The sequence below is a fragment of the Rattus norvegicus genome, chromosome 18, assembly GCF_021556685.1.
Source record: "Rattus norvegicus strain SHRSP/BbbUtx chromosome 18, alternate assembly SHRSP_T2T, whole genome shotgun sequence".
Lineage (NCBI taxonomy): Eukaryota > Metazoa > Chordata > Mammalia > Rodentia > Muridae > Rattus > Rattus norvegicus.
Window position 1 is genome coordinate 18,288,594 of NC_141551.1, and position 25,890 is coordinate 18,314,483.

The 25,890-nt window shown below is 38.7% G+C and overlaps 1 long non-coding RNA gene across 2 annotated transcripts; it reads left to right on the plus strand.

The window, feature by feature from the left end:
* The first annotated feature begins 1,586 nt into the window (after nt 1-1,586).
* LOC147999698 (uncharacterized) lies at nt 1,587-18,928 on the plus strand. Of its 2 annotated transcripts, XR_015643115.1 has the most exons (5): nt 1,587-1,868; nt 8,957-9,056; nt 12,530-12,667; nt 13,195-13,377; nt 18,742-18,928. It is a non-coding gene; the product is annotated as an uncharacterized LOC147999698 (long non-coding RNA). The 2 variants fall into 2 exon arrangements; XR_015643117.1 differs by lacking the exon at nt 8,957-9,056.
* Nucleotides 18,929-25,890: the final 6,962 nt, after the last annotated feature.

Here is a 25,890-nt window from a genome sequence, read left to right on the forward strand (position 1 = left end):
CATCTCTTTCTGTCACCCTTATCATCATCATCATCACCATCGTCATCATCATCATCGTCAACTCCATTTCAAAAAAGTCCAAGTAGCTACTTAATAATTACAACATAATTTTAAGTCCAAATAGAAATCCTAATACAGAACGTGGATACGATTTTTGTTAGTTTCAAAGAACAACTTCCCACACTGCATCTAGCACTGACATGTGGAAGCCTCACATGAAAGAAACACAGTCCTCTTTACTCTCTTCAGCTTGGAGAGAGTAAGATGATGAATGGGTGCGTTGCTTAGTCCTCTTCTTAAGCCCTCTTGGCTGATCTTCCAGATTAGGTGTGATCTCCATTAGACTTTCTCTTAAGGAGAGCATCACGCAGGCTAAATATACACTAAATGCCTAGTACTGTATTTTGTTATGTTGCTATCCTGGAGTCCTATTTGTACACTTGATTCTTTTTCTGAAGGAAAAAGAACAATGCATTTCTTGCGAGCATATCCACGATGATTACCCACATGCTCCTACACCTCTCCATACACTGCATGTTTGAGGACACGAGTGGAATAACGGAGTATTGAAAAAACTTAATAAATTAAGTATTCTGGAATTTGTATGTCAATTCATGAATTTTTCTTGAAAATATGTCAGAGTTTTACCCAACAATATCATATTTTGCTATAGTTGACATTTGTCTCTTCAGAGATACTTCAAGCATTTTTAAATGCTAACATAAGAATAGAGGTTAAAACACATGGGAACAAAAGACACTCAAAGTTAATAAGAAGGGCCTCTTATTACAACTGAAGAAGGCTTTTTCTAATCATTTCAGTTGTTTGGCGCAATAATTTTAACTCCCTTATAATGGTTACATCTAGGATTCAGAGACGGAGTCCACAAAACTCTCTTCAGTTGCAGAGAGAAAGAGTGTAGAGTGAGTAATATGTATAGTCCTCTTCTTAAGCCTGGATGTGCTTTCTTTCCCTGCTCTGCCTGACGTGCAAAATACATCCTAACAGAAGCTTTTGTATACTATAATATTTCTGCAGCCTCTAGGCAAACCATACTTTCCTTTAACAGGCATGCCTCCCCCCCACATCCATATTTTTAATTGTCACAATGAATGTTGACTAATAAATTCATACATAATTATATCTACTATGTGTGAGAATGCTACGTGTAATGAAGTAAGATATAATACATAGGCAATAAGACAGAAAACAGGTCTGAAAAGCAAAAGACAAAAGAGGATAAAAGTAAAAGATAAGTCCATCTATAGAACGTTACATCATCAATGTGATCAAAGTAGCTAAGAAAATAAATCAATATATAGATAAATTTGTCAAAAGGATAATACAATGAAAATTTGAAGACATTAATTATATGTATCTAAAATAAAAAAATGGTTGTTGAGATTAACATATCATGAGTGTCATCAGTTAATTGAGCAAAGATCATATGAAAATCCAGATGTGTGGAATGAACAAAAACCCTAAAGTGTCAATAGTCAAACAAATGAACAAACAGAAATCCAGGCAGCAAATAAAAACAAGCAGAAGTCAGGATCATAGAATGTAGTTTGTTTATAAAATGAAAACGCTGAGCTATTTGAAGCTGAAAAGATGGAGAAAATGATTCAGATTCACAGAGAAACCAATCTCCTGCTTGCAATTTTATGCCTAGGCAAACTCAATCAAATATAAATGGAAAATGAAGAATAACAACAAGTTCATACCTGTTGACTGCCAAAACCACATCTTCAAGCCCTTGCTCAGATGGTAACTAATGCTTTTCAGTTTCCCTGTGAAATATGGAGACATGTAAGCCAGAGAATTTGACTTCAACTGAGGAAGAGAAAATGGAATTCTTAGACTGTTGGGTAAGTATATGTATGTGTGTGCAGCATATACTATACCAACATCCATCATCTATCTATCATCTATCTACAATGTATTTATCATCTATCTCTTATCTATGGATCAACTATTATTTTTATCAATTGATATGTCATGTATAGATATCATACCCAAAGGGAAATAAAGACTTTATATGGAATCAGACTAATTGGGAGGAAAGAGATAATTGCCTTTATGTATATCTCACTCTACAGAACATGAAAGTCTCACATGGAGTACTTTGTTGAAGGTAAAGCCAACGAAAGATAAGACCATATCTTATTTTCATCCATTCTATTTCCCTGTCTAGGAGGAATCTTCCTCCCTCTCACTGACATGATCAGATAGTTCAGATAGAGATTAGAAAGTCAGGAGAGGATCCAAGGAGGTCATTCTTGGTACTAATGCCCCCAAAAGTCATGATCACTATCAATTTACTAACCTGTGTTGTCTTACTCTAGTCTTCTTTTTCTTTCTTTAATTTCCAGTCATTGCCCTCCTCTCAGTCCCCCCACACAACACCACCACACTTTTTCATCCCATTACTCCTACCTCTTGCCTCCTACAGTATGATCCTCCCCACCAGGCCTTCTTCTTCCCTAGGTCCTCAAATCTCTTGAAGATTAAGCACATCTCCAACTAAGGCCTCACCAGGCAGACCTTTGCTATATATGTGCCAGGGGCCTAGCACTGACCAGCTTGTGGATGGTTCAGGTTTGTGGCTCAGTCTCTGGGAGCTCCCTGGAGTCTTGGTAAGTTGAGACTGCTAGTCTGCCTAAGGGGTCACTCTCCTCCTCAGCTTCTTTAATCCTTCCCCTAATTCAACCACAGGGGTCCCATACTTCAGTTCAATGGTTGGGTGTAAGTATCTGCTTTTCTTAGTCAGCCTCTGGTAGGGCCTCTCAGGGGTTAGTCATGTCAGGCTCCTATCTGTAAGCACATGATCACATCAGTAATATTGTCAGGCCTTGGTGCTCTTCCATGAGATGGAATGTAAGTTGAGCTTGCCATTGGATTATGTTTTCTTCATGCTCTTATCCATTTTTATCCCAGAAGTTTAGACGGGAACAGTACTGGGTCAGAAATTCTGACTGTGGGTTAGTAACCCTATCCCCTCACTTGAAGCCATGTTTATCTACTGGAAGTGGACTCTTAGAATTCCCTCTCCCCAATGTTGGGCATATTGCTAAGGTCACCCCCCCCACTGAGTTCTGAGAGTCTGTCACTTCCCATGTCTCTGATACTTTCTAGAGAGTCCCCGCCTCTCAACCCACAATGCTGCTCAACTCCATTCATTCTCCTGGCTCTCTGGGCCTCTCTTGTTCCCACCTCTATACCTGGTACTGTTCTCCCTTTTCCTACCCACTCCCCTCTTCCGACCAGATACCACCCAAGTATCTGCCTCCCTTGATTATTTCCTTCCACCTTCTAAGTAGAATTGGAACATGCTCATTTGGGCCTGTCTGTGTGATATTTCCTAAGGTCTATAGTTTGTACTCTAGTTATTTTGAACTTTTTGACTAATATCCACTAATCAAGGAGTACTGCCATGAATATCCTTTTGTGTCTGAGTTAGGTCACTCAGGATGGTTTTATCTAGTTCCATACACTTGCCTGCAAAATTTATGATCTCCTTGTTTTTAATAGCAGAATACTATTTCATTGTGAAAATGAACCACATTTTCTGTGTCCATTCTTCAGTTGAGGGACATCTGGGCTGTTTTGAGGTTCTGGCTATTACCCATAAGGCTGTTATGAACATAGTGAAGCATGTTTCCCTGTGGTGTGGTGGGGAATCTTTTGGGTCTTTTTCCTAGACTGGTATAGTTGGGTTTTCAGGTAGAACTATTTCCAATTTTTGGAGGAACTGCCAGATTGATTTCCCGAGTGCTTGTACCAGTTTGCAATCCCACCAGCAATGAAGGAATGTTCTTCTTTCTCCATATCCTCACTAGCATTGCTGTCACTTGAGGTTTTGATCTTAGCTGTTCTGACTGGTATGAGGTAGAATCTCATGGTTGTTTTGATTAGCATTTCTCTGATGACTAAGGATTTTAAATATTTAAGTGCTTCTCATCCATTTGAAAATTTTCTGTTTAAGCTCTGTACCACAATTTTTTAATTGGGTTATTTGGTTTTTTTTTTTTTTTGGAGGTAAACTTCTTGAGTTCTTTATATATTTTGGATATTAGCCCCCTTTTGGATGTAAGGTTAGTGAAGTTTTTTTTTTTCCTGCAATGTGTACGTGGCCAATTTGTCCTATTGATGATGACTTTTGCCTTACAGAAGCCTTTCAGGTTCATGGAACATTTATCAATTGTTGACGTTAGAAACTGAGCCATTGTTCTGTTCATGAAATTTCTCTCTATACCAATGAGTTCAGGGCTTTTTCTTACTTTCTTTTTTATAAGATTCAGTGTATCTGGTTTTATCTTGAGGTCATTGATCCACTTGAACTTGAGCTTTGTGCAAGGTGATAAATATGGATCTATTTTCATTCTCTTACTTACAGACTGCTAGTTAGACCACCACCATTTATTGAAGATGCTTTCTTTCTTCCACCCTATGTTTTTGTCTTCTTTGTCGAAGGTCAAGTGTCCATAGGTGTATGGGTTTACCTTTGGGTCTTCGATTTTATTTCACTGATTGACCTGTTTCTGTACAAATACAATGTGGTTTTATCATGATTGCTTTATAGTACGACTTGAGGTCAGGGATGGTGATTCCCCCAGAAGTTCCTCTAGTACGAAAGGTCTCCATGGTCCTTTAAACTGGGAGCAGGTAATCTTGTTATAAAGGCATGTTGGCTTGCAAACACTTTAACCAATCACTTTGCAATACTCTGCTCTGTTTTTGTATATTACAGTTTGCACATAATCTTGTGTGATGTTTTATTGTCAATTTCCTATATCCTCCTCCTCACCATCATCATTATTTTTTTATTATTATGTTGCATATGAAAGTTGAGAGAAGCCAGGTTCCTTACCAATGTGGATCACATACTGGATACTGAAAAGAGACTAAACAAATGCTTGTATCAAAATCTCTGGTTTGTACAATTTTGGTGGAGTGTAATTTGTATCTTTGTTTGGTCTCTTTTTCCACGCCAGCCTACTGCCATTTTTCTCTACTATCAAAACACATTTTAATTTTGGCTTCACCAATCTGATGAGACACTAAAATTAAATTGTTTGCTTGTCCCTCTGGTAGGAGACATTTCATCCTTATGCATTCTATGTCTCTGTGTTTCAATCTGTGTGTATGTCTATGCCTCCCTCCTCTCTCCTTTTCTCTTTCCCTGTGTCCCTCTCTGTGTATGTCTCTGTCTCTGTCTGCCTGTTTGTATCCCTCTCAGTCTGTCTGTCTGTCTGTCTGTCTGTCTGTCTGTCTGTGTTTGTGTCTGTGTATCATATTTGTGTTAGTGTGCATTAGCATGGGCTTCCAAATCTTAACTGTCAGTTTCTTGCATCCCACACTTAGACAATGATGTTAAACCCATCGCCATAGACGCAGGAGACCATTTCCAATTGTATTACTGATTTCCTTTGCTTTGACCTGATGGTTTCGAGTTCTTGTGACTATATAGGAGTGCTTTTGATTATCCTATTAATTTTTCCCGGTGCTCAGTTTAAGGATCATATCTTATTTAACACATTTGCCATTGAGATAAAACACTCAAGCTGACTGCTGTTTGGGCACTATTCTTCTGGAATATGGTCTGTGCCTCATTATACCCATAGTTATTATTTATTAGATTTAATACATAATTTTATAAACTCTACAACAAAAGTTGTTAGGGGGTTCTGTGGGCCAGTAAAAGATGCCCTGATTCCTGGTTGAGGAGGTTAGAACACCAAAGACCCCGAAGGGATGGTAGGTTCTTTGCCTGACTTCCAGGAAACCAGGCCAGTCACTAGCCCAAAGCCCTCTATAAATTTGTGACCATCAATCACATAAGGGCAATACTCCAATCCCCTTCACAGGTACAGGATATGACCACAGTTCACATAGACTCAAGACAGATCTCTATTATAATGAGGTACCTAAAGGCCTGGGGGCTTAGCCAATTAGTTTCCCTTCCCAGACACTCTTCCTACTAGAGGGATGTAATCTCAGGCCCACTCTGAGAAGTGGGCTACAGTTTTACTGATCCACCGTGACAGTAAACGTATTCAAACCACGGACTGCCTCTTTTATTGGGACCACACTGGGGAGCCACAAAGAAGCCCTTCACCTACAGAAGACAAATATACCTATTTGGACATCTAATATCCCCAAAAATCACGCATCACCAAGCTCAAGCCTACTGCCATCCAGCCAAAAGATTTTTCCCCAGAAGGACCAGCAGGGCAGCTCCCCCTCTTTTAACCTTTGGCCTTGGCTAGATCCTGTCCTTCATTCTCGGCTCCCCCCTGCATCCCAGCAATACCTGGATGCCCAAGAGCCTGAGGACCAGACAGCACTAACTTCCTTACAGGCCTGGGGACCCAAGAGCCAGATCTGGCTGTGTCCTGATTCCCCCATACTGAGCTACCCCACCCTTGGAGTGGTGTCCTGTGGCTTCCCACAGCCTGACACCCACCCAGAGGCAGCTTGGGGTAAGTGCAGTCAAACTTTCCACAATCTGTTTCCCAGAGAAGCCTGAGTACTATTCCTGACCCCATGTAATCCTCCAGGATTCCATGGGTGTTTGATATTCCTTTATTTTTATTTTTTTAACTGGTTATTTTTAATTTACACTTTGAGTGTTATTCCCTTCCCCGGTTCCCCATCCAAAAGCCCCCATCCCCTCCTGCTCCCCCTTCTTCTTTAAGGGTGTTCCCCTCCCCAACTACTTCCCCTTTCCCCCTCCCTTCCCTGAAACTCCCTTACACTAGGGTCAAGGGAGTGTCCAGCCTTGGCAGGACCAAGGGCTTCTCTTCCTATTGTTGCCCAACAAGACCATGCTCTGCTACATGTACAGCTGGAGCCATGGGTCTGTCCATGTGTAGTCTTTAGGTAGAGGTTTAGTCTCTGGGAGCTCTGGTTGGTTGGTCTTGTTATTCTTATGGGGTTGCAAACCCCTTCAGCTCCTTCAATTCATTCTCTAACTCTTCCAACAGGGACTCTGTTCAATGGTTTGCTCCTAGCATTCACCTCTGTATTTGTTGAGCTCTGGCTGAGCCTCTTGGGAAACAGCTAAGGAGACTCTTGCAAGCATGCACTTCTTGGTTTTATCAATATTGCCTAGGTTTGGTGGCTCTCTATATATGGGCTGGATCCCTAGGGGAGGTAGGCTCTGAATGGCCATTCCTTTAATCTCTTCTTCAAACTTTGTTACTATATTTTCTCCTACAAATATTTTTGTTCCCCCTTTTAGGAAGGACTGAAGCATCCACACTTTGGTCATCCTTCTTGAGCTTCATGTGGCCTGTGGATTGCATCTCGAGTAATTGGAACTTTTGGGCTGATATCCACTTATCACTGAGTGCATACCATGTGTGTGTGTTTGTGTGCGTGTCTGTTTTCTTTTGTGATTGGGTTACCTCACTCAGGATAATATTTTCTAGTTCCATCCATTTGCCTATGAATTTCATGATATCATTGTTTTTGATAGCTGAGTAGTACTCCAGTGTGTAAATGTATCACATTTTCTGTATCCATTTCTCTGTTGAAGGGCATCTGGGTTCTTTCCAGCTTCTGGCTATTATAAATAAGGATGCTATGAACATAGTGCAGCATGTGTTCTTGTTATATATTGGAGCATCATTTGGATATGTGCCCAGGAGTGGTATAGCTGGGTCCTCAGGTAGTATTCTATTTTCTGAGGAACCTCCAGACTGATTTGCAGAATGATTATAGCAGCTTGCAGTCCCACCAACAATGGAGAATTGTTCCGCTTTCTCCACATCCTCACCAGCATTTGTTGCCACCTGAGTTTTTTATTTTAACCATTCTGCTAGTATGAGGTGGATTCTCAGGGTTGTTTTGATTTGCATTTCCTCGATGACTAAGGCTGTTGAACATTTCTTTAGGTACTTTGCAGCCATTTGATATTCCTCAGCTGAGAATTCTTTGTTTAGCTCTGGAGCCCTTTTTTTTTTTTTTGATAGTGTTATTTGACTCTCTGGAATCTAACTTCTTGAGTTCTCTGTATATATTGGATATTAGCTCTCTATTGGATGTAGGATTTGTCAAGATCTTTTCCCACTCTGTTGGTTGCCATTTTGTCATGACAGTTTCCTTTGCCTTACAGAAGCTTTGCAATTTTATGAGGTCCCATTTATCGATTCTTGATCTTAGAGCATAAGACGTTGGTGTTCTGTTCAGGAATTTTTAAAACAATCAGTCAAAGGGCAGAGAACTGGAGGATGTAGCGAAGATGAAGAGAGTCTGTGAAGTCCTGAGGGCCACTGACTGAGGCCCTGCTTCTCTTTGGGGAGGTAGACAGAGAAAAGATGAGAAGAACATTTTAATATATATTTTTAAATTAATTATTTTATTATTTACATCCCAAATGCTGCCCTCCTACCAATCCCCCTCAACAATTTCTTCCCCCAGGCAACCTCCCCCCCTCACCCATTTGCCTCTGAATGGGTTTCCCAACCCTGCAGGCATCCCACCATACTGGAACATCTAATTCTTACAGGATTTGATTCATATTCTTCCATAGAGGTCAAGGCAGCCCTTTGCCAGTTACGTGCGAAGGCCTTGAACCAGCTCTTGTATGCTCTTTGCTTGGTGGCTCAGTCTCTGGAAGCTCCAAGGGATCCAGGTTATTTGAGGCTGTTGATTTTCCTATGGAGTTGCCATCCTCTTCAGCTCCTTCAATTTTTTCTATAACTCTTCCATAAGGGTCACTACCTACAAATAGTGTTTGGCTCTGAGTATTTGCATTTGTTTCAGTCAGCTTCTGGTAGAGCCTCTCAGGGGACAGTCATGCTAGTATCCTGTCTGCAAGCACAACATAGTGTCAATAATAGTGTCAGGGTTTGCTGCCTGCCCACTGGATGAGTCCCGAGTTGGGTTGGTCATTGATTGGTTGTTCCTTTAATCTCTGTTCCAATTTTGTCTCCACATTTCCTTTAAACAGAAACGATTTTGGATCAACAGATTTGTAGGTTGATTTGCATGTTGAGATTTCAGTTGGTTTCGCCATCCCTCCACTCGGACATTCTATCTAACTACTGAAGGTAGGTTTTTCAGGTTCTGTATTTCCACTTTGGACATGTTAGCTAAAGTCACCCACATTGGCTATTGAAAGCATCCCATCCCAGGTCTCTGAGATTTCGAGAGGTCCCCCTCACCTTACCACCCCCAGCAACTGTTTCTCCATTCATTTTTTCTGGTCCTTTAGGCCTCCCTTCTGTCTGCCACATACTTAATCTTGCCCTTTTCATACCTCTCCCCTCTCTCACCCAGGTCTCTCCTTCTGCCTCCCATGATTATTTTGTTCCCCCTTTTAAGTGGGATTGAAGCATCCTCACTTGGGCCTTCCTTTGTGTATAACTTCTTAGAGTCTATGGGTTGTGTCAGGGTTATTCTGTACTTTTTGGCTAATATCCATTAGTCAGTGAATACCATGTATGTCCTTTTGAATCTTGGTTAACTCACTCAGGATGATATTTTCTAGTTCCTTGTGTTTCCTTCAAAATTCATAATGTCCTTGTTTTAATAGCGGACTAGTATCCCATTTTGTGTACGAGCCACATTTTCTGTATTCACTCTTTGGTTGAGGTACATTTGGATTGCTTCCAGTTTCTGGCTATTACAAATAAGTCTGCTATGAACACAATGGAGCACGCTCAGGAGTGATATAGCTGTGTCTTCAGGTAGAACTGTTTCAAATTTTCTGAGGAAGAAACAGATTGCTTTCCAGAGTGGTTGTACAAATTTGCAATCCCATCGGCAATGGAGGAGTGTTCCTCTTTCTCAACATCCTTGCCAGCATGTGCTGTCACTTGAGTTTTTGACCTTAGCCATTCTGATTGGTGTAAGGTAGAATCTCGGGTCATTATGATTTGTATTTTCCTGATGACTACGGACTTAAAATATTTGTTTAAGTGTTTCTCTGTCATTTGACATTTAGTTCTGTAACCCTTTTTAATTGTTTTTTTTTGAAGTCTAAACTATTGAATTCTTTGTATATTTTGGATATTAGCCCTGTACTGGATGTAGGGTTAGTGAATATCTTTTTCCCAATCTGTATGATGCTGTTTTGTCCTATTGAAAGTATCATTTGCCTTACAGAAGCTTTTCAGTTTTAAGAAGCCCCATTTATCAATTACTGATCTTAGAGCCTGAGCCATCAGTGTTCTGTTCAGGAATTTTTGTTTCCTGTGACAATGTGTTCAAGGCTATTTCACACTTTTGTTTCTATTAGATTCAATGTATCTGGTTTTATGTTAAAGTGTTTTATTCAATTGAATCTGAGCTTTGTACAGACTGATAGATATGCATTAATTTGCACTCTTTTACATGTAGCTGCCAGTTAGACCAGCACCATTTGTTGAAAATGCTTTCTTTTTTTGTTCCATTGTATGATTTTTGGCATTTTTATCAAAAATCAAGTGTCCATAGGTATTCTGGGTCTTCAATTCTATTCCATTGATCAAGCTGTCTTTGTACAAATACCATATGCTTTTTTATCACTCCTGCTCTGTAGTGCAGCTTGAGGTCAAGGATGGTGAATCCTCTAGAAGTTCTTTTATTGTTCAGAATTGTTTTGGTTATCCTGGGGTTTTTGTCTTTCCATGTGAAGTTGAGAATTGCTCTTTCAATGTTTGCCAAAAAAATTGGTTGAAATTCTATTGGGAATTGAATTGCATGGGAATTACTTTTGGTAAGATAATCGTTTTCCCTATGTTAATCCTACATTAGTCCTATGCTAATCTCCTGTGAGCGTGGAAGATTTTTACATCTTTTGAGGTTTTCTACAATTTTTGGGGGAGGAACATTTTTAATGAAACCAATGAAATGCAAAAGAAGAATTAGTTTTTAAAGAAACAATAAATCAAAAGTGACAACAGAAATGCATTACTAAAGAAATCAATCCAACCAAAGGCTACTTTGGCTACTATAAGAAATCACCAATATACATACACAGTAAGGGCCCTGGTATCACCAGACAACATCCTTTACAAAACATCCCAGTAAAACCTAAAGTTAGATGTGGTGACTTAGTCTTTCTTCAGAAGAATGCAGGTAGATACTTAGGGTCAATTTTCTCAATCTTTATGTAAAATGACCTTGTAGAAATGTTAAACAAGCAAACAAAAACATCCTACCTCATAAGAACGATTAAGTCAATAACAATTGTTAAGTCAATGAGAAATTGTCAACTCACCTAAATGTTGTAATCTGAAGCATTTTATGGGAAGACTTGTAACAAAGACTAAAACATAAATATCTATGAAATAGGATCCTTTCTCTGTAGCATTGAGAAAAAGGCTGATTTGATCTAAACCTTGAGGCACAAAGTAGAAGATGGCAGGTGATAGAATCAACAGAACAGAAAATAGTAGAGAGGTAAGGTTAGGACACCCTTGCAGGGGTATAGTTAGACCAAGTTTGTGGAAACAAGTACTTCCTTCTATTCAGGTTGCTTTAGAAACATAGGAGGGGACTGAGGTCACAATGGTGAGAGCTCACACTGTAGATCATGTTCAATTATATACAGCATATTTAAAACAGAATCCCACAAATGTCAATTTTCTTGGGTCTTCACTTTTTTTTTGTTTGTTTTTTGTTTTTTGTTTTTTGGTGCTTATAGCAAATTTTACCCATTTTGGTGTGCATCATTTAAGAATTTATACCTGTGTTGGGGATTTGTCTCAGTGGTAGAGCGCTTGCCTAGCAAGCCCAAGGCCCTGGGTTCGGTCCCCAGCTCTGGAAAAAAAAAAAAAGGAAAGAATTTATACCTTTTGGATTTTATCAGCATTTCTGGTATTCATTTCAAAAATCAATTGATATAAATTCACTTTTCTATTTGAGACAGTATGATCCCCAATTACTTTTAATTTTTCTTGCTTGTTATTTCCTAGTCTCAACTGTTACCCATGTCTCCTAAAGCAGGAATCTAAGAATTTACTTTCTAGATCACTGGCTAGAATTCTTAAGGAGAAGAACTGCAAGAAAACACGTGTGTTAATGAAATCACTGTGCTTAGTTTACAGTCTAGGAGTAAAATCTGTAGGCATAGTGTGTAGGATTTGATACACCCTGTTTACAAACGCTGACTTGAGACATCTTTCTGTATACTTTAGGTTTCAGTGACTGAAATATGATGATATTTAGACAGTTGAATTAAAGTATGGCCTCTAGTAGGGTGCTCTTTTAACAACGTCAAAGCAAGAATACAATTATTTTGCATCATTTTTAGGTATGTATGGATACATGGATATTCATATGTGAGTGAGCATGTTGGTGTAGTACATGTGTAATATAATGTATCCATCAACTACAGGGGACAAATACTTTGTGGGCTTGTTTTGTTTCTTTGTTTTGTTGTTATTTATTTTTCCTTTCTTTGTTTCACAGCATTTTTTACTACCTTGTCCTTGCTAAATGTGCTGGGTTAACCCCAGGGATATGCTTTCTTGAACCTCCCCAGAACCTGGAAAACAAATACATTCAACTCATATCTGACTTTTTATTTTTAATATAGCTTCTGAGATCTAAAATTTGCTCCTCATGCTTGAAAGGCAAGCATTTATGACTGCGTTGCCACTCCAGCCCCAATTTGTATCTTAAAGTTGTAAAATCTAATTTTGAAGAAATCAGAAAGACATTGTCTACTGAGTAGGTAAGCACCAAATTCTTTCATGGTCAGAGAAGTATAGATTCAATATTTCTTTGAAGAAGTGAAAGGAATTGTGTAGAATGGGCAGCCCACAATAAGCAAAAAAGGGACAAAGCCGGGCTAGTGAGGGTAAGGAGGTCACACTTGGGGTGGCTAATGATTTAGGTGGTCTTGGCTCTCAGCAGTCAGAATACAATGCTGTCTTTTCAGACAAAGGAGACTCTGAGATTGCAGGCTCATTCCACCAGCACCTTCACAGTCTCAGAATGACTTTGGGAATCTTCCTGGCTTCTTTTAATTTAGATCTAGGAAAGTTGGCATTTTTCAAAGAGCCTCTTTGAAGTCACTTCCTTCTAAGGTTTTGTGAAAAAATGGGAGAGTTCAGGACACACATGGATTGTGTGTGTTTGTGTGGAGGTGTGTGTGTGGGAGGGTGTATGTGTGTGTGTTTGTGTGATTTCTGGGGTAGGGTCCATTTTACTTTTCTGAAGTTGGTCTTTATTTTTAAATAACCTTGTATTCCCTTTCAGCTCCCCTCAGGATGATTTTTTCCCCCTGCTGGCTCCCTTTTTCTTCATTATTTTAATGGCTACATCTTTGCTCTGATGTGTCAATGGAAGTGGAAAATCCAGTGAAGCCAGAGCTTAGAGAAACGCCAGCTGGAACAGAAGGATAAAGTTTCTTTGGAGAAGCTTCAAAGAGATGCGGGCTGGGTAAGCTGGGGACAATGGTGTCCAGGCCTCAGGACAGGGAAGGCCTTGCCAACTGGCCCAGCCTGGTCCTAACGAGGCGTGAAGGGACTGGAACCCACTTTACTGTGTAGTCTGTGGTGAGAGTTGTGGACTTTGTATACCCGCGTGCACACTATATTCTTGTATTTCACAACAAATGGTTTTCTCATGAAACAAGGGGCCAGAATATGATTCCTGCCAAAAGCAGCATGAGCTAATTTTGCTCAAAGCCCGGGCTTCCTGAATTCAGACAAGCGTGTCCCCTCCCATCTCTCGACTTTAGAATGTATTTTACATTTCTTTATATGGGAGGATTACCAGAGCAACCATCATTGTGATAAGACCCGAGACAGATTAATGGATCCTTATTGGTTCTAACTGGTCAGGTGGCATCGCTCGTTGCCTTTTTTTTTTTTCTTAATAAAGCAGAAAAACTGATTTAGAATCAGGCTATAAATCTAGATGGCTTAAATGGCATGTCTGGTTGTCAGCCTCATTTGGGTCTCTGCTTCCTTGGATATTGTTGCTTGAATGGCATCAAGCATAATCAGATGCAGCCTGTGTCTGGAAGGGATTTTAGGAAAGGACAAGGCATTGCTTTTACCTAGTTCATTCATATGTATGGTGTGCTTCCTACAAACCTCTTTCCTCTCTCACCCCTCTGCTTTGCTAAGGAGGGTATTTGATTAATCATGCTGACTGGCCCATTTTATTAAGCTAACTTTTAGAATTCTTAAAACTGCTTTTTTAATACCATTTCAAACCGAATCGTGGGAAAGTGGAGGTACTTCAAATAGAAAGCAAGCCAAAAAGAGATAAGTTTTATGCATCTCTATTCTTTATGAAAATGGACCCACTATGATCTTTACATGTTTCACAACCCATACAGCAAATACTGACTAAAAAAGTCAAGATAACGATATTCCTGTTCGCGATAGTTTGAAAAAATAAGATGGAGCTTTTTCAGGTCTCTCACATAAATCTATAATAAAGCAGTCATTATTGTTTGCAATGTGCTATGTCCTAAGAAAAGAAGTCATAAAGGTTATTGACCTATCCTCAAGAGATACCCTGGAGAACACTTTGAACCACATTCTACATGACAAAGCTCACTGCTCTTAGCCAAAATATAATAATACCATACGTGTCATGCAATCCAAACTGATTTGAAGGTAAATTAAAAAAGAGAAACAGTAATAGATTTATATAGTTTTAAGTTATTTGAGTTCCAGTGATAAAAAGAAAGGTCAGACTATTCCAACAAATATACTGAAGAAATTCTAAGGGAAAGAAATCACATGGCAAATGAGGAAAACTAAAAGTAAATAAATAAAATGCAACGTACAGTTTAAAGTAATATGAGTAGGCTAAGAATAACGGGTGAGTTCCAAGATAGCTGTGTTTATATAGAGTATGAGGGACAGAGTTCTGAGTGGGAGGTGATCAAAGAAAACACTGCATGCTGGGTGACTCACTTAGACTCTGCAGTCACAGGCAACCACTGTGCTCTGCACTGCTTGGATGAAGGCCACTGACGAGACACTGTTACTCCCAGAGGAAGCTAGGGTATGTGATCATTTACCTAGTGTCTCTATATGTTTTAGTCAGTTATTTCCAGGACTGTGACAAAATACCCAAGACTCAAACTTAGGGACAAGGTATTTTTTCTGGATCGTGGTTTGAGAGGCTTCAGTCTGTCATGCATTGAAGGCCATGTTGAAACCAAACAGCTTACTTCATCATGGCCAGGCAGTAGAGAGGCATACAAACTGGATTTCTGCCTTTTCCTTTTTACGCCATCCAGGTCTGTAGTCTGCAGGGTCCTTATGCAAGGCAAACATCAACAAGAATTGGGAAGATAGAGTGAAGAAAGTTCAACTCTGAATGTGTGCTGTTTTGATAGAGGATCCAAATTCAGTCCCCAAAACCCATGCTAGATTGTTTATGTTGGTGTCCATAATGCCAGTTTCATGCTGTCAGATGTCATACTCTGGCCATGTAGGTACCTGCCCTCGTGTGCACATATTCTCACAGAGATGCACACGCTCAAAATTAAATATTTTTTCACAGAATGAATATGAGGACCTTGTCTTTAACAGCAAGTGAAGCACTGTTACTGACAACCACTTATATATTTAATCAATTTCTTTTGAATATTTGCTGGCTGTGAAAAGAAAGAACTGTAATCTTATTTAGGTGTGAGTCACCCCATGAACTTGGGAGTATCTACACAGCACAAATTAGATACCTATCTTACCCTCATCAATCCAAATCAATCAAATCATCATCTCAAACCAGAACTCAGCAAACCCAGGTGCTCCTTGCCTCACCTATGTAAGCCTGGCTTCTTATATTGCACACAAATCATCCATAACCTTCCAGTAAAGCTTCTCCCTTCCTCCTAAGAACCTTGCTGTCTCTCTTCTGTAACCTGGCAACACTAAGTGTGCACTGTCATTGTCATGCTGCAGAGAATCAAAAGTCACATCTCTCATGACGTTTCATAAGAATAATTATAAGAGGGGCAGGAGCCTAACCATTTGGTGACACAGTGATGGAAACAGGGACCAGATTCTCATTATCTTTTGTTACTGGCTGCAGGATGGCAAGCTAAGCATATGTCTCTTTGATTGTAGTTCTTAGCCCGAGGACTTGGCGTTTTCCTCTAATTTAAGAACCTTGTCAGTACATAGATGGTCAAGATGGCTGAAGGGGAAGCCTTTCAAGCCTCCTTTGCTTCTTTGCCTAGTTCTAATATCTCCAATCATATTCTATCACCTGTACTCATATTATGTAGCTGTCCAATATCATTTCCAGTGTATCTTCTCTTAAAGGATTAGTACATGTCAGGTTTTATATTTATTCTAGCAAAAACTCAGTACTGGACTTCTTTTTTAATGGTGAATTCTATGAGGCCACACTGTCACTCAATGAGATATGGGTCTCATTAAACTGAGCTTCAAGACACAGTTTGCTTTCCCTCTCATTGACTTGGTTCTGCATGTACTGCAAACATCTGTATTTCCCACATGCCCAGGGAGAGTGCTGTCTCCAGACATACTTGTGACTACAAAATAATCCTTAGAACTATTATTCTCTGCAATTAATGCAACATCAGCATGAATATTGAAGCAAAAGATATCCATCCCTATGAGGCTTCAAAGCCCCTATTCTCTGACAGTTTATAGAGGGTCTACATGGCTTTCTACAAGTTAATGTAACAACAATTAACTCAAAATGTATTCTAGTCCCATTCTGAATGAGAACAGGTTTATATTAATCCATATCCTGGCAGGAGTTTAAATAGACAGGGTACATATCCCACGTCTAAAGAGATCTTAACCTCTGAAGTTCTTATCGGCATCTTTGTGTAGATAGTGCACAGATCAGTGGTCCATAAAAAGTCAACTTTTGGAAATGTTGACTGCTAAGTACAGTTTATTCTCCAGAAATAGTGGGATAGAATTTGTAGATAAAAACTATAGAATAATAAGATTAGGGATCTCAGTCTGGAAGGGTTCAGAGAGCAACGGAGGTGACACGACATACGTTGTAATTTTACTTGGTGAAGAAATGTGTGATTTGGCTACATGATTTGATCACACGCTTTGTGTCTCAGTTTCCTCCTGTGTGGCACTCTGTCTCATACTATTTTGTGATAACTGTTAAAAATTAAGAAAATGAATGCAATATACAGGATGGGGTCTAGGCACTGTACATAGAACCAAATGTGGGTTCCTTTTTCTTTTTTTCCCCATGTGATCTTATATTTGAAGGTGACTTTGAGAGATGAGTGGCTTTTGAGAACCACACATTCTAGAAATTCAGTGTTCTTATGTTTCAGCTATCCTTAGAGGTCTACTAAGTGGCCCGGAGTCACTAATGATTCTCTCATTGGTCTTAACAAGCTAACATGTCCACAGAGGTGTCTTCCCAACACAAGCAAAGGGAAGCAAAAAGCTTGAACCATTTATTCTGTGAATTTGATTGATGTAAACAGGCAATCTGGACAGCTAAGACTCAACTGCACATTTCTTTTCCTTCTCCTTTCTAGACGGCTTGATTTTGGCTTGAATCATCTAAATTATTGCCTTTGGTCCCCTTAGACATGGCTTTCCCTTTGTGGATATAAACAGACTTAGAAAGCAAATATCATTTTAACCTCAAAAACAAACAAAAAAAAAAACTACAAAAATTCTCAGACTCAGAGAGGTTAATTGATTTGACAAATGCCACACAGCTCCTTGGTCATGAAGCTGACAGAGCCCCCAGGCTTCCTCTTAACGCATTAAAAACATTTTCAGAGCTACTAACACATATCTATGATTTTAATAGGAATAATAACCTTCATGAGCACATACTGCTTTCCTTTGGGGTGTAGAAAATTTTATTTGAAGATGGTATAATAATGAGGAAATCACGTGTGAAGAATTGTTATTATTCCCATTACCGAAATGACTCCACTTCAGACTTATACACTTTACTTAGGAAAAGCAGACAATAAATGTCAGGGAAACAAACAAAAGGGATTAAAGTCTTTATGTTATCCAATTATAAATGATGGAAGTAGGAGTTATAGAGCCATCCATTCAGTCAAGTATGTATGAATATCTTCCTCTAAGCAGGATGTTGTGTGGTAGAAAGACAACATCTTGGAATCCACATTCATGTGATGAGTAAGGGCTGCCATGAGGAAAGACAGAAACCGAGATGGATAATAATAACTCTGTCTGGAGTTTGTAAATACCGAAATCTGGAGAGTGTTCGAAGTACCTGGATTGACATTGATGAATTTTATATACAACCTAGTAAGTTAATCTGGGGAGGGGGTAAACAGAGAAATAAATTACTTTGAAAGAAGACAAGATAATGCTTATCACCAGGCTGTATGTAAGCAACTCTTCCATGTAATAAGTGTAAGGAAAGTTCTGTTCTCTGTCTGGTAAATGCCCTGTAGAAGTGTATATATACAGCTTGGAGAGGATCATACCCAAACATGGTTGGTGCTTTTACTTCATGATTACCACATTTTGCCAGACACTCATGTATAGCCCAATTATTCAGTAAGGTGGCCATGGGACTATCATATGGGCAAGTTCAGTGTCTAGTTCAAGTTGAATATGGCAAGTTTCATTGCATGAAAATAATCTGTAACAAAGAGTGCTGGGATCAGACGTGTTCTTCCCAGACAAACATGGGATCAAAGAGAAGAGGCAGGAACATGTACCTTTCTGTAACCTGAAGAGGGCTTTGAACTCCGCACTGATTCGGTCTTTAAATCACTGGCAGCTGTCAATTCCTGTTCTTTTTCTCTCTCTGTCCTTCTGATCCCACCTCCTTACACAGGTGATTGAAAACTTGTTGCTCTTCAGGATCATATCATGACATCTAAGCTACATAGAAGGTAGGAGGAACAGAAAAGAGGGAAAACACAAAGAACAACTATCTCTCAGCTGGAGAATGATTTTTCTCTGTGACTTTGAGCAAACTTCTGTATTTCCTTTTATTCTTGGTATTTAAAATTGGAATTAAACTCCTTTTGCAACTTATCTTTAAATGGAGTGATTATTCTGGCACATCACTGTGATAATTTATTTTACCATAAAGGTTAAAATGCCATGCAAGTGCAAGATGTTTGCTGAAAAGTATTCTTCTGCTGGCAATCACGTGAATGGAAAATATATATGATAGTCAGTCAATCAAAATGTCCTGAATACGAATAGGTTCTAAAATGAGTAATAAAATATTGACATATCACAGAATGTTTATGGACAAGTGCAGGTATGTTCTCACTTATGGAGAGCAAATCTGTGTTAAGCTCCATAGGCATTGCGTGTATACCTCAGAGAATACAAATTTTTCAGAGGAATGAAATTGAGATTCCACAAGGGGCATTATCTTGGGCTGAAAATTAATTGGGATAATGGGAAGAGCAAAAGGGTGAGGATATTCCTGAGCAAGTGATTTCAGCTTTCCTGAGGACAGGACATTTCGTCTTCACTGATGGATGTGACCTCAAGATACCATGAATATGTATGATGTTTCACAGGGAAGGACATCATGATTAAGGTAAGCACATGAAAACGAACCACTGCGCCAATGCAGAACTGGCTGTCTTACAGACAGGAGAAGGTTTTGGATGGAGTTTAAAGCAAGATAGCTTGCAAGAGGAAATTCTATCCAAAGACGAGATTCATTCTGAATGCAGGAAGAACGCTTCCTACAACTGGAGCTGTTAAGAGTCTCAAATTGTGAAATGTCTTTTTAGGTGTTGGACTGACTTGAAGAAAAGGAAGATATTTAGATATGTTCTGAAGATTCTTCAGTACCCTTCACAAACAGAAGTCTCACAAGTCTGAACCTGTGCACTTTTCATGCTTAGTTTGCCTTTCGAAAGATTCCTGGCTAAGGTCTTAAAAGGCTTTTGGATGGAGCAGCTATGACAACAGACGTCATTTTATGATCATTAGTTTTTCACTTGGGGAAACAGCATAATTTAACAATTACATCTAATTTCATTTCACATATTTTAACTCTGTATGTTTAATAATATTGTAAGAGTGTACAATGCTTCTGCCTTTAGGGGATGTATCCCAGTCTTAGTAAAATTTTTGGTACAAAAAATGACCTTGTGAGCTTCAGAGACTGCTTAATAATAAGTAAAACATTTGCTACAAAAGCATAAAGACCAGACTTCAGAACCCCAAATTCCAATTAAATCCATACACTGTACCATGTACCTATCTATAATCCTGTCACGGTAGAAGAAAGATGGGAGGTGGGGGGCAGGAGAGTTCATATAGATTTGTGAGACAGAGATCCTAGTGCGTACAGCAATAAACAAGAAAACCTACATCAAACAATGTAGGAAAGGAGGACCAACACCTAAAGACATTCTCTGACCTCAGCAGGTACACTGCTATGCCACTCCCTCACATGAACATGAACACAGACATATTATACATATATATTCATACATACATATACACACACATACACAAACACACACAAACATGCATGTACCATACATGTACACACCCAGAGAGACTATATAAATATAAATGATGGCTTGTAGGTTGATGTCATTATGAAGGTAAAGGCAGGTAAAGGATAGATCTAGACCTGTCATTGGACAGGAGGGAAGGATGGGAGGGAGAAATGTTTTAGAGAGGCTGAGGAGACCAAAACAAAGAGGAGGGGGCAGAGAGAACATGGCGGCACATATTACAGGATGTTATGACTAATCTTAAGGGACGGGTGTGTACAGGATTTTGTTCTGTCTAGTTGGGCAAGTTATATCTTATCGATTGGATCAGAGGATATTGTGTGATGTATCTTTCATGTGCCAGCTTAATTTTATTCAATGTGTCAGGACGCACCAGGCCCACCACGGAATTGGGATGTATATGCCTGGTATGGTGGAAACCAGTCAACAGAGCTGTAAGTGAGGGTGGGGCTGCATGTCAGGGTGTTTTGTTGGAATGGCTATGGACAGTAGGTCAGAAGGTAAATGGGAATAGCATGGAGCTGCTGAGATAAATTAGCACGAGTCCAGTGGCCAACTGGAGCCAGAACTAGCTAGAGAGCACAACCATGAGGGTACATGCAGGAACCAGTTCCACCACTTTTTTATTTTTACTGCAATCATGGCTCTTAGTGTCATTTTTAATTATCAATTATAAAGGAAAATGCTTACATTTTTAAAGAGATATTGTCTTATATTTAGTAGTTGAACAATTGTGTCTTCAAATATACATTGAAGTGTATATGGAACAGTATCTGTACTGAGCTCAGTTTCACAGGATTCTTTCTGATGTGCATACGCAAAGTGCAAGCACTTAGGATTCTCATCCAGGAAAGCAACCTCCTACCAGTTTCATTGTCTAGTTTCAATGTCTGAATCAGGAGTCTCTTTATGAAAATAAGAAAATGTAAAATTAAAATTTTCAGGTGAGGATCTTTATGTCTTCTTTAAAATTAAAGGAAGCTTAAGAATATAAATTTACACAGCTTTCTGAGAACTTCAGGTGGCCGTCTCCCAGTGAGGAGGGAATGAGACTCCATCAGGCTTGGGGGACCATAATACCAATGTTATTAAAATTAACTCAGAAATAAAGGCTAGAAACTGATACTGAAATACCATCAGTTTTAATTCTAGTAATTACAAAAATGACTTTAGATAAATACTTCTCAGCAAGAAGCAGCTGATGATATTACAGGTTTGTGATGCTCTTGAGTTCACTCCTCTAAGAGATGGGGCATATCCAGTCTCCAACGTCGCTAACAGAGTTCACTATCATGTGTCCCGATGCATGGAAATTGGAGGTCTTTTCCTCCCACCAGAGACACAGGTCTTCCTGGCCTCCTGGTTCTGGGCCACATGTTTTTTTTGTATCACGGGCGTCTCAATATGCAATAATCATATGCACGGTAGCAACTGCTATGGAGGAAATGACACAAAAGTAGCTTCTGATATTTTCACTATTTACATAGCAGTGGAATGGGGAAGCTACATTATGGGTGAGGCCAGGGCAGTACTCAAGAAGAAATATAAAACAGAATTTAAGTAGAACAAAATAATCAGATAACAACAAGGACTTACGTTAAAGTTAGGAGTGTAGATTTGAGACCCAGGTTCACATGGGTAAGGAATTTTGATAATTCATTTTGTCATTGGATATGGTATAAATGTTTATGTGGTACATCAGATATGGCTCTACTGAGAGTGCCAGGCATTGTATCTCACGGCTCGTCTGGTGTTATGGAAATGGCTACTACTCTAATGATAGGACTGTACAGAAAGAAAACATGATGAGAAGTTCTCCCAGGTAATTGTGACCTTAAGAGGTTTCACTCAAGCATGAAATGAGTCACAGGATATCGTTGGCATCAAGCTAGACAACCAGAGACTTGCACAAGAGTATTTACAATAAGACAGCAAAAATTAAAAGCAAGCAAACAAAGAAATAATCCCAGAAACAAAAGCAAAACCAAAATAAGCAGAACAAAGGAAAACCCTAAAACTATTATGATTAAAGTTCTTCTAAACATCAGACATTTTCTATGTAGTGCTTCTTTCTTTTGGACGGTTGTAGAGAAATAAAGCTAAACCCAATATTTTAGAGATTCAAATAGTAGCCTTTGGCTACATTGTTTATAGGTTAAAGGTTAAAGATTAAAGGAAGAATTAGTGGTTTCCATACCAAAATATTTACCTGAATATTGCATGTCTGAGTTTTCATTCTTAAACTGACCATATTCCCTAGGGAGATTTCTAAATGGCCTCAAATGCACTTAGTGTTACAAGTAGATAATCCTGACATTCGGACAAAAAAGACACTAAGGTATCATCTGAAGGTCTTGGTCTTATAGCTCTGGCTCACATATTTTAAATGGCAAAGAAGCAACCGTGATTAAGGAGTGGGGGATGTATTGTCTTGGTCTACTTGCAGGACTAGATTTCCCTTTATATATGACAAAAGTACAGGCTAGACATAAAAATACCTGAAAAATCAATTATGCACCACAATCCTATACGTGATCCTATCTAGAACTCTACCTCTGGAGTAGCCAAAATTGAGCTCACATTGTCCCTTCAGTCATTGTGGCACTTGATTTAGTGTGCCTATTTTCCACCTGTGACTCTCTTACCCTTCCCCTTCTTAATCCTAAGGCATGGATGGCTTTCTTGGTCTTTTGAATTGTTCTCTTAAACTTGATCTCTCACTGATAGGTTTGTGAGAGCCCAATCTAAATGGCCATGCACCTCACCATTTCAGATTCTTGTAGAATCTATCTTTTATCTTCCAGCCATAACTTCAATCGGTTTATCTACAAAAGCTTTCCTAGTTAAATTCTGTCAATAAAGTTCACCTTGTTTCTCATGTTCTGGCAGTGAATAATGTTCTAGGCTCAAGGGGTTTCCCAAGAAATTGATAGATCTCTAGAGGCTCTTCTAGGATATTAAGGAAGGGATAGGAAAGTATAGATGTAGAAATATATATATATATATGTAGAAATATACACACACATATATATTATATATTATATATATTATATATATTATATATATATTATATATTATATATTATATATATATTATATATATTATATATATAATGATGTAGACAGACAGACAGATAAATAGAATGATCTAAAAGAGCAATGGTAGGACGCCATTGCTACCCACAAAGGAACTATAGATTCCTGTGCTAGGGTAGATAGAATGTGTACTATAAACACTGACTGTGAAAAAGCAGCCACCTATTAGAAATTTACTTCTTGGAAGCTTGCTTGTCTAACCATCTACCTAGTTGATGTTAAAAAAGTTGGTAAGGGAAGAGGTTTATCCTGAATTTATCCACATGCTCATGTAACTATCCACACTTGGGGAAACACATGCACCTGCATACACCCAAAGTTACAAAGCATGTATACATAACAAAAAACAAATAAATAAACGATTAAGTATTACATAACTGTAGACTAGAAAGTATTCATATAGCACATATACTGAAAGTTGGTTCATAGAAGTTTTCTTCAAGATACTGGCTTTGTCTTTCCTTGTGTTTATTTTTTTTTTCGTGCTTGTCTCTCATATAAATTGGAGAAACTCCCTGTGTGTTGCAAGTCAAGTGTGCAGAAACAAATAAGGGGTTACTGTGAAGCATGGTTCGTACTCTACACATGGGCAACTTTTCTTTGAATATCTGTCCTTGGAGATGAAGAAAAGCATTTTCAGTATCTAACAAAAAGTGATCTTTGTGATAATGCTGTCATTTCGTTTACCTTTTGTTCTGACTCCATGTATTGCAAAAAATGATGACATACAAACTGTTGAGAGATCAAATGAAGGCTGTTGCATACTTTGACATTATGTGTATTATTTTTAATGAATTAGATGCTTCCTAAAAGGAATGTATTTTGGTTTTTGTTACTGGTTTATACTTGGGAGTTCATAATCTTCATTCAGCTTTCTATTAGAATTTTCTTCACATACACAGGGTTTCTGGTTTCTTCTATTCCCCAACTCTGAGATAAAACTGCTAAGCTGTAAAACTCTGTACTATCTATACTTGACTAAGGACAAGTCCACAGAGAATCACAAAGTGTAAAAATCTTCATTCTCTTTGAGATCTGAGAAATAAAATTGTCCTAAGGAATGTTATGTTAGGTTTAATGAGTTTTCTAATATTTCTCATTGATATATTCTTATTTCCAAGGAGGTTATAGGTGTCTGAATAAGTCATTTGCAATTCTTATTTATTTGACAATATGAGCTTACAAAATTTTTTTCCACTAGATGCCATTATTATCCAAACCATTTTCCTATTATCATAATAGCTTTGTTAACAGAAGGCCAATTGACCACTAGACAATAGATATAAAAACCACAGCTTAGTAGTGACAGTGCGTGACTGTGTGATAGGGGTTACAGAACGGTATTTGACAAAATGTTTTAGGAAGTTAATAATTTTGCCAAGAAAGACCAGTTTCCAGCAATATTTTCTTGTTTCCATCTTACTTGGTTTGTAAGCCTGTGTCCCTGATTTATTAGATATGCATGTCTGGGTAGTTTTCTCTGAAGACAATAAAGCAGGAGCTTCTTCATTTTCATTATCCATCATGGTCATCAATGATGTCATGAGACCTCTGTCCTTTTGCATTCCATTAATATACAAAATGTAACTAAGGTTGTTATTGGCTGAACTGAGAGGGACAGATGTAGGAGCCTCAGTATCTCCCTTTCTTCTACATTTAAAACTTATAAGCTCTAGAGCACTGGAAGTAAAAATGCTTCTATTTTACTGTATGCTAAGTGTGGTTTAAGCTTAAAACTACGCATTTCTTTTCAATAAATATTATTCGAGAATCTTCTTGAAAAGATCTGCGTCATACTGTTAAGGAGTGGGCTAACAACCTTATGTGTTCTATAAATATCTATAAATCATTTCTATAAATTATCCATAAGACAGAATTTCTAGATGTCTTGTTGGTGCAAAGATGCTTATGATCTTTTTTATACACTCATCAGCATGATCTTGAGAACACAGTATTTAGGTCTACATTAAGCCTTACAATTTAACAACAAGAACAGAATTTTCTAAATATTCAGCGTAGAGGAGAAAGTATCCTCTTCATGCAGCACCTTCTGGCTACCTGATCAATTTCTTACAGTGATCATAAATATTAAGGCAATTTGTTACCTCTACTTTTCAAACAAGAATGCCAAATTCTGAAGGGTTTTGTGTTGATGAATCTTCACATTGGATTCAGCAACTCACATTTCAGAACCCTTAACCCTGAGCTGTTTCCTGCAATACTCTTTTCCCCATGCTTAAACCTTCCTCACAGCCTTAGCCCCCACCAGCCTTTGTTTGAGGCACATTGTGACAGTGAAATATAAGTCCTCTGCATACACAGGTGCACTCTCTATTTGGAAAGGAATGGGATAACCATTCCCATCCTATTTGAACCCCACATGTTTCACAGGCC